The 14067-nt window shown below is 43.2% G+C and overlaps 1 pseudogene; it reads left to right on the top strand.

Moving 5' to 3' along the window:
* The first annotated feature begins 3373 nt into the window (after positions 1–3373).
* LOC111979973 (histone deacetylase 4-like) overlaps positions 3374–14067 on the top strand; it is a 44761-nt pseudogene continuing 34067 nt past the window's right edge.

Genomic DNA, 14067 nt, shown 5'->3' with positions numbered 1-14067 from the left:
ACCAGACATGCCACAAGGGGTCTTTTCATAGTCCCCAAATCCAGAACAAATTCAAGAAAACGTACAGTATTATATAGAGCCCTTATTGCATGGAACAACTTTCCATACCATATTGCTTAAATAAACAGCAAACATGGTTTAAAAAAACAGATAAAGCAACACCTCGCGGCACAACGCCTCTCCCTTATTTGACCTAGATAGTTTGTGTGTATGCATTGATATGTAGGCTACGTGTGCCTTTTTAAAAATGTATGTAGTTCTGTCCTTGAGCTGTTCTTGTCTAATGATGTTCTGTATTATGTCATTCTGTATTATGTTTCCTGTTTTGTGTGGTTCCCAGGAAGAGTACCAAAATTAAAATACGCTACATGTTCCAAATTTTTGCAAAATTTGTAATACGTTAGTCTAATATGATCCACTATTGCTTGTGATCCCCTGGAACAACCACACGAACGTGACAGAGGAAAGAAAGGTAAACTAACGATGTAATGGAACGATGCAAAATATATGGAAACTAACATTAAAGTCAGTGACACATATACATGTATGTGGGTATAATTGAAGGTGGCTACCAATAGAGACTAATATTTAACAAAATACATATTGTAAAAAAAAAATGAATACAGTGAATAGTCCGGGCATATAATTCAAACATTCTAGAAATCATAAATCAACTCAATAGGTTTGGTGCTATACGTGACTCGTTTCAGGAAACTAGGCATGTGTTGCACGTCACTACTTCACAGGAGAGGCATTTGAACGTAAACATTAACTTTTTATCAAAATGCATTTTTGGGCAGCAATGCCTTCTGTGAACTTTCATGTGGCTTAATAACAAACTTGTATTCCATCCGTAAATACAAATAAAAATGTTACATTTCGAGCCTAGTTGGTTTAGCCACAGAAAAAGCGAGGAACCTTCCCGCTTGCCAAGATTGGCTGAGAAAATGTATGGGCTGAACATGCCGGGAGATGAGCTTGGATTGGTCTGCCAAGTAGCATGCTTCTGTTAATAACGTGAGCTGATCAGTATGTGTTGATAGTCCTTTCTACAGCGGCCTTTTTGAAATATATAATGTTAGCAATCGAGACCTACAAAAGTTTTGCTACTTTTCTCAACAACATTGATGCCCTGAATTTAGCAGGCGCTATCGACAGATCAGTTGTAAAAAGTGATTTGGTACTTTCTACACATGCCACGGTCAGTGTGAACTGGACTGACTTGACACAACGCCTGCCAAACAATTATTAATGTACAGTACAGTACCAGTTAAAAGTTTGGATCACGTACTCATTCAAGGGTTTTTCTTTATTTTTACTATTTTGTACCTTGTCGAATAATAGTGAAGACGTCAAAACTATGAAATAACATATGGAATCATGCAGTAACCAAATTCTTTTTAAACAAATCTAAATATATTTTCGATTTTCGATTCTTCAAAGTAGCCACCCTTTGCCTTGATAACAGCTTTGCAGCTTCATCCACCCGGCAAAACTCATCTTGACCTTCCAGAACACAACACACACATTCTCCACTGCCAAGGAAGCTCAATACTTTTTTTGAGAATCACATCAAACCCGACACACAAGGGGATGAGTCGACAGATGGAACCAATTACAACTGGCTTAACCTTTCTCGCCCCGGGGTTCCGCTAGCAGAACACCCACAACATTCCGCGCGAAATTCAAAAATATTTTTTTGAAATATTTAACTTCCACACATTAACAAGTCCAATACAGCAAATGAAAGAWAAACATCTTGTGAATCCAGCCAATATTTCAGATTTTTTAAGTGTTTTACAGCGAAAACACAATATATATTTATATTAGCTCACCACAATAGCCAAACACACAACGCCATTTATTCACCACCAACATAGCTTTAACAAAATCCACAAATAGAGATACAATTAATCACTAACCTTTGAACAACTTCATCAGATGACAGTCTTATAACATCATGTTATACAATACATTTATGTTTTGTTCGAAAATGTGCATATTTAGAGGTACAAATCGTGGTTTTACATTCTGAATACGTAGCCATGATGCACCAAATTGTTCGGAGAAATTTTGGACAGTCACGTAATCTAACCAAAAAACTTATCATAAACTTTACAAAAAAATACATGTTGTACAGCAAATGAAAGATACACTGGTTCTTAATGCAACCGCTGTGTTAGATTTAAAAAAATTACTTTAGTACAACGTACAGCATGCAATATTGCGAGACAGCGCCCAACAATTCTCCGCCTTGTTGGAGCCAACACAAACCACAAAAATACGAAATAACATCATAAATATTCTCTTACTTTTGATGATCTTCCATCAGAATGTTGTGCAAGGAGTCCTAGTTCCAGAATAAATCGTTGTTTTGTTTTAGAATGTCCATTTCTTCTGTCGAATTAGCAACTTTGGCTAGCCATGTGGAGGGCACATGTCCAAGAAATCTTAGCGCATGGAACGAAAAGTTCCAAAATTCCCAATAAACGTCAAATAAACTGGTCAAACCCGGTTGAAAATCCTACTTTATGATGTTTTTCTCATATGCATCCAATAAAATCAGAGCCGGAGCATTTCGTCGTGTATACCTAACGCATTTCAGAAGACAATGTGAGGTTCCCTGGTGCGCAGTTGAATACTGCCAAAAGAGCGTACCTGTCACTCCAAAAGCTCTCATTCGGTCTCACATCAAGCTAGACACCCCATTCAACATTCTACTGCCTGTTGACATCTAGTGGAAGGCGTATGAAGTGCATACAGATCCATAAATATAAGCCAGTTGAATAGGCAGGCCCTGACACAGAGCCCCATTTTCAGAATTTTCACTTCCTGTTTGGAAGTTTGCTGCCAAATGAGTTCTGTTTTACTCACAGATATAATTCAAACAGTTTTAGAAACTTCAGAGTGTTTTCTATCCAATAGTAATAATACTATGCATATTGTATGATCTAGAACAGAGTACGAGGCTGTTTAATTTGGGCACGATTTTTTCCTAAAGTGAAAATAGCGCCCCCTATTCACTAACAGGTTAATATTCAGGTATGCTATCCATGCACAATCACACAGCCTAGCATATGTGTCACACCCTAACCTTAGAGAGCCTTTTTATGTCTCTAGTTGGTTTGGTCAGGGTGTGATTTGGGGTGGGCATTCTATGTTTTGTTTTCTATGTTTCTTTATTTCTATGTTTTGGCCGGGTATGGTTCTCAATCAGGGACAGCTGTCTATCATTGTCTCTGATTGGGAATCATACTTAGCTAGCCCTTTTTCCCTCCTTTCAGTTAACTTTGTTAGTGGCACTTAGCCCTGTAAGCTTCACGGTTGTTTTTCGTTTGTTGTTTTGTTGGCGACATTTTAAATAAAAAGAGAAATGTACGCTCACCACGCTCCACCTTGGTCCACTTCTTTCAACGGCCGTGACAGAACTACCCACCACCAAGGGACCAAGCAGCTTGGCCGGGAGGAGCAGCGCTATCTGGAGGAATGGACATGGGAGGAGATATTGGAAGGCAAGGGACCCTGGGCACAGGCTGGTGAATATCACCGTCCTAAAGATGAGCTGGAGGCAGCTAAAGCAGAGCGGCGACGCTTTGAGCGGAGTAAGCACGAGAGGCAGCCCCAAAACATTTTTTGGAGGGGGGCACACGGGCAGAGTGGCTGAGTCAGGGTATAGACCTGAGCCAACTCCACGTGCTTATCGGAAGGAGCGTGGTACTGGTCGGGCACCGTGTTATGCGGTAAAGCGCACGGTGTCTCCAGTTCGCTCTCATAGCCCGGTGCGCTACATCCCAGCTCCCCGCATCTGCCGGGCTAGGGTGAGCATCCAGCCAGGACGGATGGTACCGGCTCAGTGCGTCTGGTCTCCAGTGCGTCTCTTCGGCCCAGGATATCCTGCGCCGGCTCTGCGCACTGTGTCTCCGGTGCGTCTGCACAGCCCAGTGCGTCCTGTGCCAGCGCCCCGCATTTGCAGGGCGAAGATAACCAGCCAGGCAGGATGGGTTGTGCAGGCTCTACGCTCGAGACCTCCAGTGCGCCTCCACGGCCCAGTGTATCCGGTGCCTCCGCCAAGAACCAAGCCTCCAGTATGTCTCCCCAGCCTGGTGAGTCCTGTGCCTGCTGCCAGAACCAGGCCTCCTGCATGTCTCCCCAGCCTGGTGAGCTCTGTGGCAGCTCCACATACCAGACTGCTCATACGTCTCCTCACTCCAATGATGATCCATGGCACAAAGCCTCCAGTGATGATCCATGGCACGAAGCCTCCAGTGATGATCCATGGCAAGAAGCCTCCAGTGATGATCCATGGCACGAAGCCTCCAGTGATGATCCATGGCACGAAGCCTCCAGTGATGATCCATGGCACGAAGCCTCCAGTGAGGAGTCATGGCACGAAGCCCGCAACGAGGGTCCCCAGTCCGGAGCCTCCAGCGACGGTCCCCAGTCCGGAGCCTCCAGCGACGGTCCCCAGTCCGGAGCCTCCAGCGACGGTCCCCAGTCCGGGGCCCGCAGCGAGGGTGCCCAGTCCGGGGCCCGCAGCGAGGGTGCCCTGTCCGGGGCCCACAGCGAAGGTGCCCAGTCCGGGGCCCGCAACGAGGGTGCCCAGTCCGGGGCCCGCAACGAGAGTGCCCAGTCCGGGGCCCGCAACGAGAGTGCCCAGCCCGGGGCCCGCAACGAGGGTCCCCAGTCAGGTGCCCGCAACGAAGGTCCCCAGTCAGGTGCCCGCAACGAGGGTCCCCAGTCCAGGGCCTGCAACGAGGGTCCCCAGTCCGGGGTCGGCGACGAGGGTCCCCGCACCAGAGGTGCCACCAAAGTGGGGTGAGCCAGAGGTGGAGCGGACTTCTTGGTCACTTGACCAAGGTCATTCTTGCCCGGTTGCGCAGTTTGGTCTGACGGCCAGCTCTGGGTAGTTCCATATTTTTTTTCATTTCCCAATGATGGAGACCACTGTGCTCTTGGAAACTTTCAACACTCTAGAAATTGTTTTATACCCTTCCCCAGATATATTCCTCAACTTTCACTGGGAAATTGCATTTTTGTCCACCCCAGTTTTATCATTAGAATGTGAAAACAAGGCAACAGTGTGCTTTAGGATTATGCGGACGCCTCCGAGCGGTCGGGTATACTGTTTGGAGAGTTTATCCAACGGGAAGAAAAAAAATATTATGTCCCCCCCACTTCTGAAACCAAAGTTGCACCCCTGCTCATCACAATTCTGTCTCAGAGATCTAGTGACAGTTCCTTGGACTTCATGGTATAGTTTCTGCTCTGACATGCACTGTCAACTGTAGGACCTTATAAAGAGAGGTGGATTTCTTTCTGAAGCATGTCCAAACAATTGAATTGGCCCCAGGTGGACTTCAATGAAATTGTAGCGACGTCTCAAGAATGATCAAAGGAAATTGGATGCACATGAGCTCAATTTGGAGTGTCATAGCAAAGGGGTGTGAATACTTATCTAAATGAGATATTTCTGTATTTTTATAAGTTTGTATAAATTAAAAAATATATGTTTTCACTTTGTCATTATGGGGTATTATGTGTAGATGGGTGAGAAAAATATATATTTAATCAATTTTGAATTCAGGTTGTAACACAGCATAATGTGGAATGAGTCAAGGGGTAGGAATACTTTCTGAAGGCACTGTACATGGGCAAAATATGGCAATATAAGTTGGAAGCTACTACTGCTAAGGAGAGATGGCCAGTCCCATATTGGCTTCTACACAATTGCTTATTTTGTTTTATTGCTATTGATCCTACACCTACAATATCCTATTTCACTGTTTAGGCTATCTGTTAAATTAACTTTTTTCCTTTTTCTTTATTTCTTCATCACCTTCCCTAACTCTTCCAAGTCTGCTCACTAAACTGTAAAGGTCTGAAAATTATTACTTATTTGATGATTTACTATATTTATGTTTTAATACCTTAAAAAATAAGAGACTCCATGTGTAAGGCTGCCACTCGCCGTTATGCTGCAACCCTATAATGATAGTGCAGGGTGGGGAACTGAGGAGTGGGGGCTGGGGGATAGGGATGGGGTGGTTAGGTAAAGGGGGCAGGAAAGGAGGTTACATGGAGGGTCTTCTACAGTAGATGGGGACCAATGGGTGAGTTTCCCTGTGGGTCCTGCTTTTTGTGACACATCCATGGGCGTATCAACACTAAAGATAATGATTATATCATTAACATAAGATTCATTTCTGAAAAACAATGGCAAAGCTAGCTATTTTCTCTTGGAATTTGAAATGCCTACATTTCCCTATAAAACATTCCAGCTGTCTTGATATCCTAGCAAGCAAGCATATTAATACAGAGTTTTTGCGGAATATAACCTATCCAACAGCGAGAGGTTGCATGCTCCTCAGTGATAGATGAGTGGAGTGAAATAATCGTAGTCTACCAGGCATGATTGAAAAACAAACTGCTGGGAAAGCGGCATCCATTCGCTTTTCAAGTGCATACGAATGACATGTTTTTTTCCCCCCTGCCCCTGTTACTGCCCATTTGATAATGGGCCATTCTATATCAAAACTAATTCTACTTACAGTACAAGTCAAAAGTTTGGACACCTACTCATTCAAGGGTTTTCTTTATTTTTTAAACTATTTTCTACATTGTAGAATAATAGTGAAGACATCACAACTATGAAATAACACATATGTAATCATGTAGTAACCAAAAAAGTGTTAAACAAATCAAAATATATTTTATATTTGAGATTCTTCAAAGTAGCCATATGTTGCCTTGATAACAGCTTTGAGTCTGGAAGGAGAGTTTAAGTCTAGCCAGACACCTAGGTATTTGTAGTTGTCCACATATCCTAAGTCAGAACCGTCCAGAGTAGTGATGCTAGTCGGGTGGGCGAGTGCGGGCAGCGATCGTTTGAAGAGCATGCATTTAGTTTTACTAGCGTTTAAGAGCAGTTGGAGGCCACGGAAGGAGTGTTGTATGGCATTAAAGCTCATTTGGAGGTTTGTTAACACAGTGTCCAAAGAAGGGCCAGATGTATACAGAATGGTATCGTCTGCGTATAGGTGGATCAAGGAATCACCCGGCAGCAAGAGCGACATCATTGATATATACAGAGAAAAGAGTCGGCCCGAGAATTGAACCCTGTGGTACCCCATAGAGACTCCCAGAGGTCCAGACAACAGGCCCTCCGATTTGACACACTGAACTCTATCTGAGAAGTAGTTGGTGAACCAGGTGAGGCTGTCATTTGAGAAACCAAGACTGTTGAGTCTGCCGATAAGAATGTGGTGATTGACAGAGTCGAAAGCCTTGGCCAGGTCGATGAAGACGGCTGCACAGTACTGTCTTTTATCGATGGCAGTTATGATATCATTTAGTACCTTGAGCGTGGCTGAGGTGCACCCGTGACCAGCTCGGAAACCGGATTGCACAGCGGAGAAGGTACGGTGGGATTCGAAATGGTCAGTGATCTGTTTGTTAACTTCTCTAGTGTAGGGGGCAGCATTTTCATGTTTGGATGAAAAGCATACCCAAATTCAACTGCCAGTTACTCATCCCCAGGAGATAAAATATGCATATTATTAGTAGATTTGGATAGAAAACACTCTGAAGTTTCTAAAACTGTTTGAATCATGTCTGTGAGTATAACAGAACTTATTTAGCAGGCGAAACCCAGAGGACAAACCATTCAGATCTTTTTCTTTTTGAGGTCACTGTCTTTTCAATGAGATTTCATTGGGAAACCAGATTTCTAAGCGAATTGCTTATCAATCAATCAATCAATTTTATTTTATATAGCCCTTCTTACATCAGCTTATATCTCAAAGTGCTGTACAGAAACCCAGCCTAAAACCCCAAACAGCAAGCAATGCAGGTGTAGAAGCACGGTGGCTAGGAAAAACTCCCTAGAAAGCCAGGAACTAGGAAAAGACCTAGAGAGAACCAGGCTAGTGAGGGGTGGCCAGTTCCTTCTGGCTGTGCCGGGTGAGTTATAAACATAACATGGCCAAGATGTTCAAATGTTCATAGATGACCAGGCAGGGTTCAAAAAAAGTAATCAACAGTGTTGTCGAGGGGTGCCACAAGTCAGCACCTCAGGAGTAAATATACAGTTTGCTTCATAAGCCAAATCATTAGAGGTATCTCTAACCGCTCATGCTGTCTCTAGAGAGTTGAAAACAGGCAGTCTTGGGGACAGTAAGCATCGGTCCGTAGAACAGTCAGGTGTCCATACCGCAGGCAGAATAGTTGAAACTGGAGCAGCACGCACGTGCCAGTGGACTGGGGACGCAAAGGAACCTCAGACCAAGTCCTGAGGCATGGTCCTAGCGCTCAGGTCTCGAAGAGAGAGAGAGAGAGAAAAAAGAAAAGAAAGAAAAAAGAAAGAAGAAAGGAAAGAAGAAAGAAAAGAAAAAAGAGAAAGAAAGGAAAGAAAAGGAAAGAAAGAAAGGAAGAGAAAAGAGGAATTTAACAGAGAGCATACTAAATTCACACAGACACCGAAAAAACAGGAGAAATACTCCAGAAAAACATCACTGACCCTAGCCCCCGACACATAAAACTACTGCAGCATAATACTGGAGCTGAGAGCAGGGGAGGGTACAGGAAACACTGTGCCATCCGATATACCCGGAAGGGCCACAGGGCAGGGATTATAACCCCACCCAACTTTGCCAAAGCAAACAGCCCCCACACGCACTAGAGGGAATATCTCTTGTCAAAACAACGCAACTTACGCATCCTGGGACAAGGCCGAGTAATAGCCCACAAAGATCTCCGCCCAGGCACCAACCCCTAAGGGGGGGGGGGCAAACCAGGACAGAAAATCAGTTCAGTGACTCAACCCCACTCAAGTGACCCACACCCCTCCTAAGGGACGCATGAAAGATCACCAGTTTAAGCCAGTGGAGCTCAGCCCCTTAAATGGGTTAGAGGCAGAGAATCCCAGTGGAGGAAGGGGAACGGGCCAGGCAGGAGACAGCAAGGGCGGTTCGTTGCTCCAGTGCCTTTCCGTTCACCTTCCACACTCCTGGGGCCAGACGTACCACTCCAATCATTAGGACGTAGAAAGAGATGAGTCTTCAGAAAGACTGTAAAGGTTGAGACGAGTCGTCATTCTTCACATGTAGGCAAGGAAACCATCCATGATAAAATGTAGCTCTTAGGAGAAAGCTGCCTCCAGGCTGTTTTGCTTTAGAAAGTTCTAGGGACCAGTAGCAGGGCCTGCGTTTGTGGACGTAACGTACGTGTAGGTATGTACGGCAGGACCAAATCGAAAAGAATAAGGAGCAAGCCCATGTAATGCTTTTGTAAGGGATAAGCAGTAAAAACTCTTTGAAATTCACCCCTTTTGGCCTTAACAGGAAACCAGTGTAGGAGACGCTAGCAACCAGGAGTAATATGATCAAAGTTTTGGTTCAGTTCAAGATTTCTAGCAGCCTGGTTTTATTAACTAACTAAGTATTTTTGCTTTATCCGTAGCCGGAAGGTAAGAACATTGCAAGTAGTCTAAACTAGAGTGACAAAAGCATGATTCATTTTCTGCATAATTTTGACAGTTTCTGATTAACAATGTACGAGATGGAAATAAAGCTGGTCCTTAAAACATCGTTGATATGTTCGTCAAAAGAAGATCAGGCCAGAGTAACGCCGAGGTCCTTCCACAGTTTATATTTGAGACGGGACTGTAGAACCATCAAGATTAATTTGTTTCAGATTCAAACAGAAGATCTCTTTGTTTCTTTGGGACCTAGAACAAGCATCTCGTTTTGTCCGATTAAAGAGAACATTTGCAGCATCCACTTCCTTATGTCTGAAACACAGGCTCCAGCGAGGGCAAATTTGGGTCTTCACATTGTTTCATCGAAATGTACAGCTGTTGTGTCATCCGCCATTAGCAGTGAAATTAAATTATTCGAATGACATCCCAAGAGGTTAAATAATAGTGAAACAATAGTGGTCCAAAAACGAACCGTTGAGGAACACCAAATTTACAAGTTATTTGTCAGAGGACAAACCATCCACCACAGACCAAACTTGGATATCTTTCTGACAGAAAGATCTAAACCAGGCAGAACTTTCCGTGTTAGACCAATTTGGTTTTCCAAATCTCTCCAAAGAAGTGTGGTGATCGATGGTCATCAAAAGCAGCACTTAAGTCCAGGAGCACTGAGGACAGATGCCAGAGCCGTCTACCGCCATAAAAATGGTAACTTACCCACCTTCGACAAGTTGCAGTCTCAGAGCTAGACGGGTCTAAAAACCAGACTGAAGCGTTTCATATACATTGTTTTGTCTTTCAGGAAGGACAGTGAGTGTGCTGGCGGGCAACACTTTTTCATTTTTTTTTAGAGGAATGGAGATTGATTATAGGCCGATAGTTTTTATATTTGCTGGGTCAAGTTGGCTGTTTCAAGAGAAGGCTATTACTTGCCACTTTTAGTGGAGTTGGTAACACATCCGGTGGATGGAGAGCCGTTATTATGTTTTCAACATAGGGAGGCCCAAGCCCACAGGAAGCAGCTCTTTCAGTAGTTTAAGTTGGAATAGGGTCGCAGTATTGCAGCTTGAGTTTAGAGGCAATGATTATTTTCCTCATTGTAAAGATCATAGTACAAAACACTTGAGTGTTCTCCTTGATCTTAGGTCCTGCAAAGAGTTGCAGACCTCAGGACAAAACGTGAGCTTTGGAAGGGAGATACGCAGATTAAAGAGGAGTCCCGTAATTTTGCTTTCTAATGATTCATGACTTTTTCTCAAAGGAGTTCATGAATTTATCACTGCTGAAGTGAAAAGAACCATTCCTCTCTTGGGAATTGCTTGCTTTTGAATTAAGCTTTGCGACAGTATCAAAAATAAATTTTGGATTGTTTTATTTCCTCAATGTAAGGATGATGAGCAGGCAATGAGGCTCCTTCTATACTGCGATTTGTACTTGTCTTTCCAAGGCTAGTCGGAAGACTTCCAGTTTGTGTCGTGCCATTTCCGTTTCCATATCGGAAGCTTGCTTCAGAGCTCAGGTATTTCTGATACCAGGGACAAAGTTTCTTATGACAAAATGTTTTTTGGTTTTAAGCGGTGCGGACGCATCTAAGGGATTTGCGCAAAATTTGAGTTTCCCATTGACCGTCCTTGGGTGCCGGAGGGATTGGCGGAAGACATATAGGGAATTCTTTGGTTGTCTGAGAGATTTATAGCCACGGACTTTTGATGATCCTTGGTTGGGGTCTTGAGCAGATTATTTTTGTTCGTTTCCAAACGTAATTAGGGATTATGAGGAAAACATTTAAGATCCCACAACATTTATTCCACGAGACAAACTAGGTCCAGAGAATGACTGTGGCATTGAGTAGTCCGGGAACATGTTGGACAAAACCCCACAGTGGATGATGGCTCCGAAAGCCCTTTGAGTGGTCTGTGGACTTTCCATGTGAATAATTAAAGTCACCAAAATGTTTTATTATCTGCCCATGACACAAGTGCCGATAGGAATTTCAGGGAACCTCAGTGAGGAACGCTGTATTCGGCCGCAGGAGCCTGTTCATGTTTTGTCTTTGATCATCATGTCTGTCCCTGTGCTTCCCTCTGCTGTATTAAATTAGGTCTTTCCCTCCTCTCTCTCTCGTCTCTCCTCCCTCTCTGCCCTCTCCCGCTCTCCTCTCTATCGTTTCCGTTCCTGCTCCCAGCTGTTTCTCATTCTCCTAAAACCTCATTTACTCTTTCACACCTGTGGTTGCCCCCTATTTTGCCCTCGATTAGAGTCCCTATTTCTTCCTCTGTTTCCGCTTTCTGTCCTTGTCGATTCTTGTTTGATGTTGCTGTCCTGTCTTGTTCCGCCGCTGTTTTTGCCTTCTTCAGAGCTGCGTGTGAGCAGGTGTCTATGTCAAGGCTGACGGCCTGTGGCCTTTCTGAAGCGACCGCAGTCTGTGGTCGCGTCTCCAGTCGTTCCTCTCTACTGACGAGAGGATTGTTCAGTTCCCTGTTTTGGATTGCCTTTGATAATCCATGAAGGAACATTGGTTTGTTTGATACTGAATAAAAGGACTCTGTTCTATTACGTCGCTTTTGGGGTCCTCATCATCGCAAACAGAAGAATCCGACCAAGATGGAACCCAGCGACTATGGATTCTCTCAAAACACTGCCGTCGATTCCAGAGCAAATGCTCGGCAGACGAGCAGGAATTGTTTGTCTGCTCTCATGCCTTGAGGACCTGGCCGCTCAGGGTCTCCGATCTTCTCTGGGACAGTTCTATTCTTCTGGTCTCGTGCCACCAGCTACTTCCTGGTTCCCCTTTCCGAGTCTCCGAACCTAGGGGTTCAACTTCTTTAACTTATAGGGGGTTTGCTGTCCGCATTTAGCAGATTTTGGTGTCTCCCAAATTAAACTGCCTCGTGCTAATTCTTGATCGTACAATATTGCATATTATTGTTATTATTGATAGAAAACACCTCTAGTTTCTATGGAAAGTTGGGAACTTTGTCTCTGAGTGGTACAGAACAATTTCTACAGCACTTTTCATGACAGGGTCAGATTTCAGAATTTACCCTAATCTGGAGTCTGTTTTTAAGCGACAGTGAACTATAAGAACCGACACTTGCCTACGTTCTTCCTCTGGTGTCTGTTACTCATTCACGTTCAAATGAATCGATGGGAACATTCCCACAGCCATTATAAAAGACCAAAAATGTATGAGAGGACCGCCCTTTTCTCGTCGTGCGGCCTGAAGCGTGAAGGCCATTCGGACTGCCTCGTTCCAAAAATCGTTGTCTGAACCAGCAATATTTCTCCGTCATGTTTTCAGTCGTTATAGTTGTTAAAAAACATCATAATGTAGTAAAAAAAAAAAAAAAATTTGAACCGTTTAATAGCGAATATTATCCGTTTAGTGCGGATTTTGAAGAATTTTATTTGTTGTGCACTCGAGACTGTTGAACCACGTTTTGGGGTGATCGGTCGTGGTGTGGCATGTTCGAAGGGACAGAGGACATCTATTCGACCAAAACGTTTATAACATAGAAGGATACATTGCCAAGAATTCTGATGGAAGAACATGCTCAAAGTTAAAGCAAGATTAATATGATTAAATCGTGTTCTGTCGAAAATAAATTTTAAACGCATATTTCGCCATTTGTTGTATAAAGGCTTCACTGGCGAAACCCGATTTGAAACAGTAAGGTAATTTTAAAAATGTAAATCAGCGGTTGCATTAAGAACTAATTGTCTTCGATTCCGTCAACCCTGTATTTTTTAGTACAATATATTGATAGACTTTCAATTAAACCATAGTCACTCTGATAGATGACGTCAGAAATTTGAGGCTTTGATTTCCTAGTATTTTTATTGTAGAACCACGGTTTGTAGGCTAAATATGCCCTTTCGAAAACAAACTGTATATGTATATTGTAAAATGAGTTACAGGAGTTCATCGGAAGAATTCTGAGAAGGGAGTGAAAAAAAATAATATTTTGCGGTTTGATTACGTTATGCGCTCTTCTGGAATCGATGCTCTGGTTAACGTTGCACATTGTGGTATGCTAACTTATCGATGTAGTTTTTCGCTGAAAAAACGCGGTAGAAAATCTGAAATATGGTCTGAAATCACAAGAACTGGGTCTTTCCATTGTTATGCTTTGTCTTTTTATGAATGTTTATGATGAAAATTGTTCATTACACGTGCTCTATCTAGTAATTCTAGTCGAGCTGGCGGTGCAATTGTAAACTGTATTCTACCTGAACATATGCCACTTTTTTCTAACAAAACTATCCTATACCATGATGTTATCAGGGACTGTTATTGAAGAGGTTTTTTCTTGGTTAGTGGATCCAATATCTTAGTTGACCGGGAAATGGTGATAAGGCACCTGAAGGAGTAAGAAAACTGATGAGTTAGGAATAGTGGAATTGCTAATGTTAGCTAATAGATTTACCATATTGTCTTCCCTGTAAAACATTTAAAAAACTGAAATGGTGGCTTTATTCACAAAGATCTGTATCTTTCATCTTTGTGTCTGGACTTGTGATTAATGAATTAGATGGCTAAACTATCACTTGTGAAGCTATGCTAGCTATGCAATCAGTGTGTGGGGGGATGG

Source organism: Salvelinus sp. IW2-2015, linkage group LG20, assembly GCF_002910315.2.
Source record: "Salvelinus sp. IW2-2015 linkage group LG20, ASM291031v2, whole genome shotgun sequence".
In the NCBI taxonomy this organism is placed as follows: domain Eukaryota; kingdom Metazoa; phylum Chordata; class Actinopteri; order Salmoniformes; family Salmonidae; genus Salvelinus; species Salvelinus sp. IW2-2015.
Note: the sequence above shows the minus strand (reverse complement) of the source record. Positions and strands in the feature narration are given on the sequence as shown.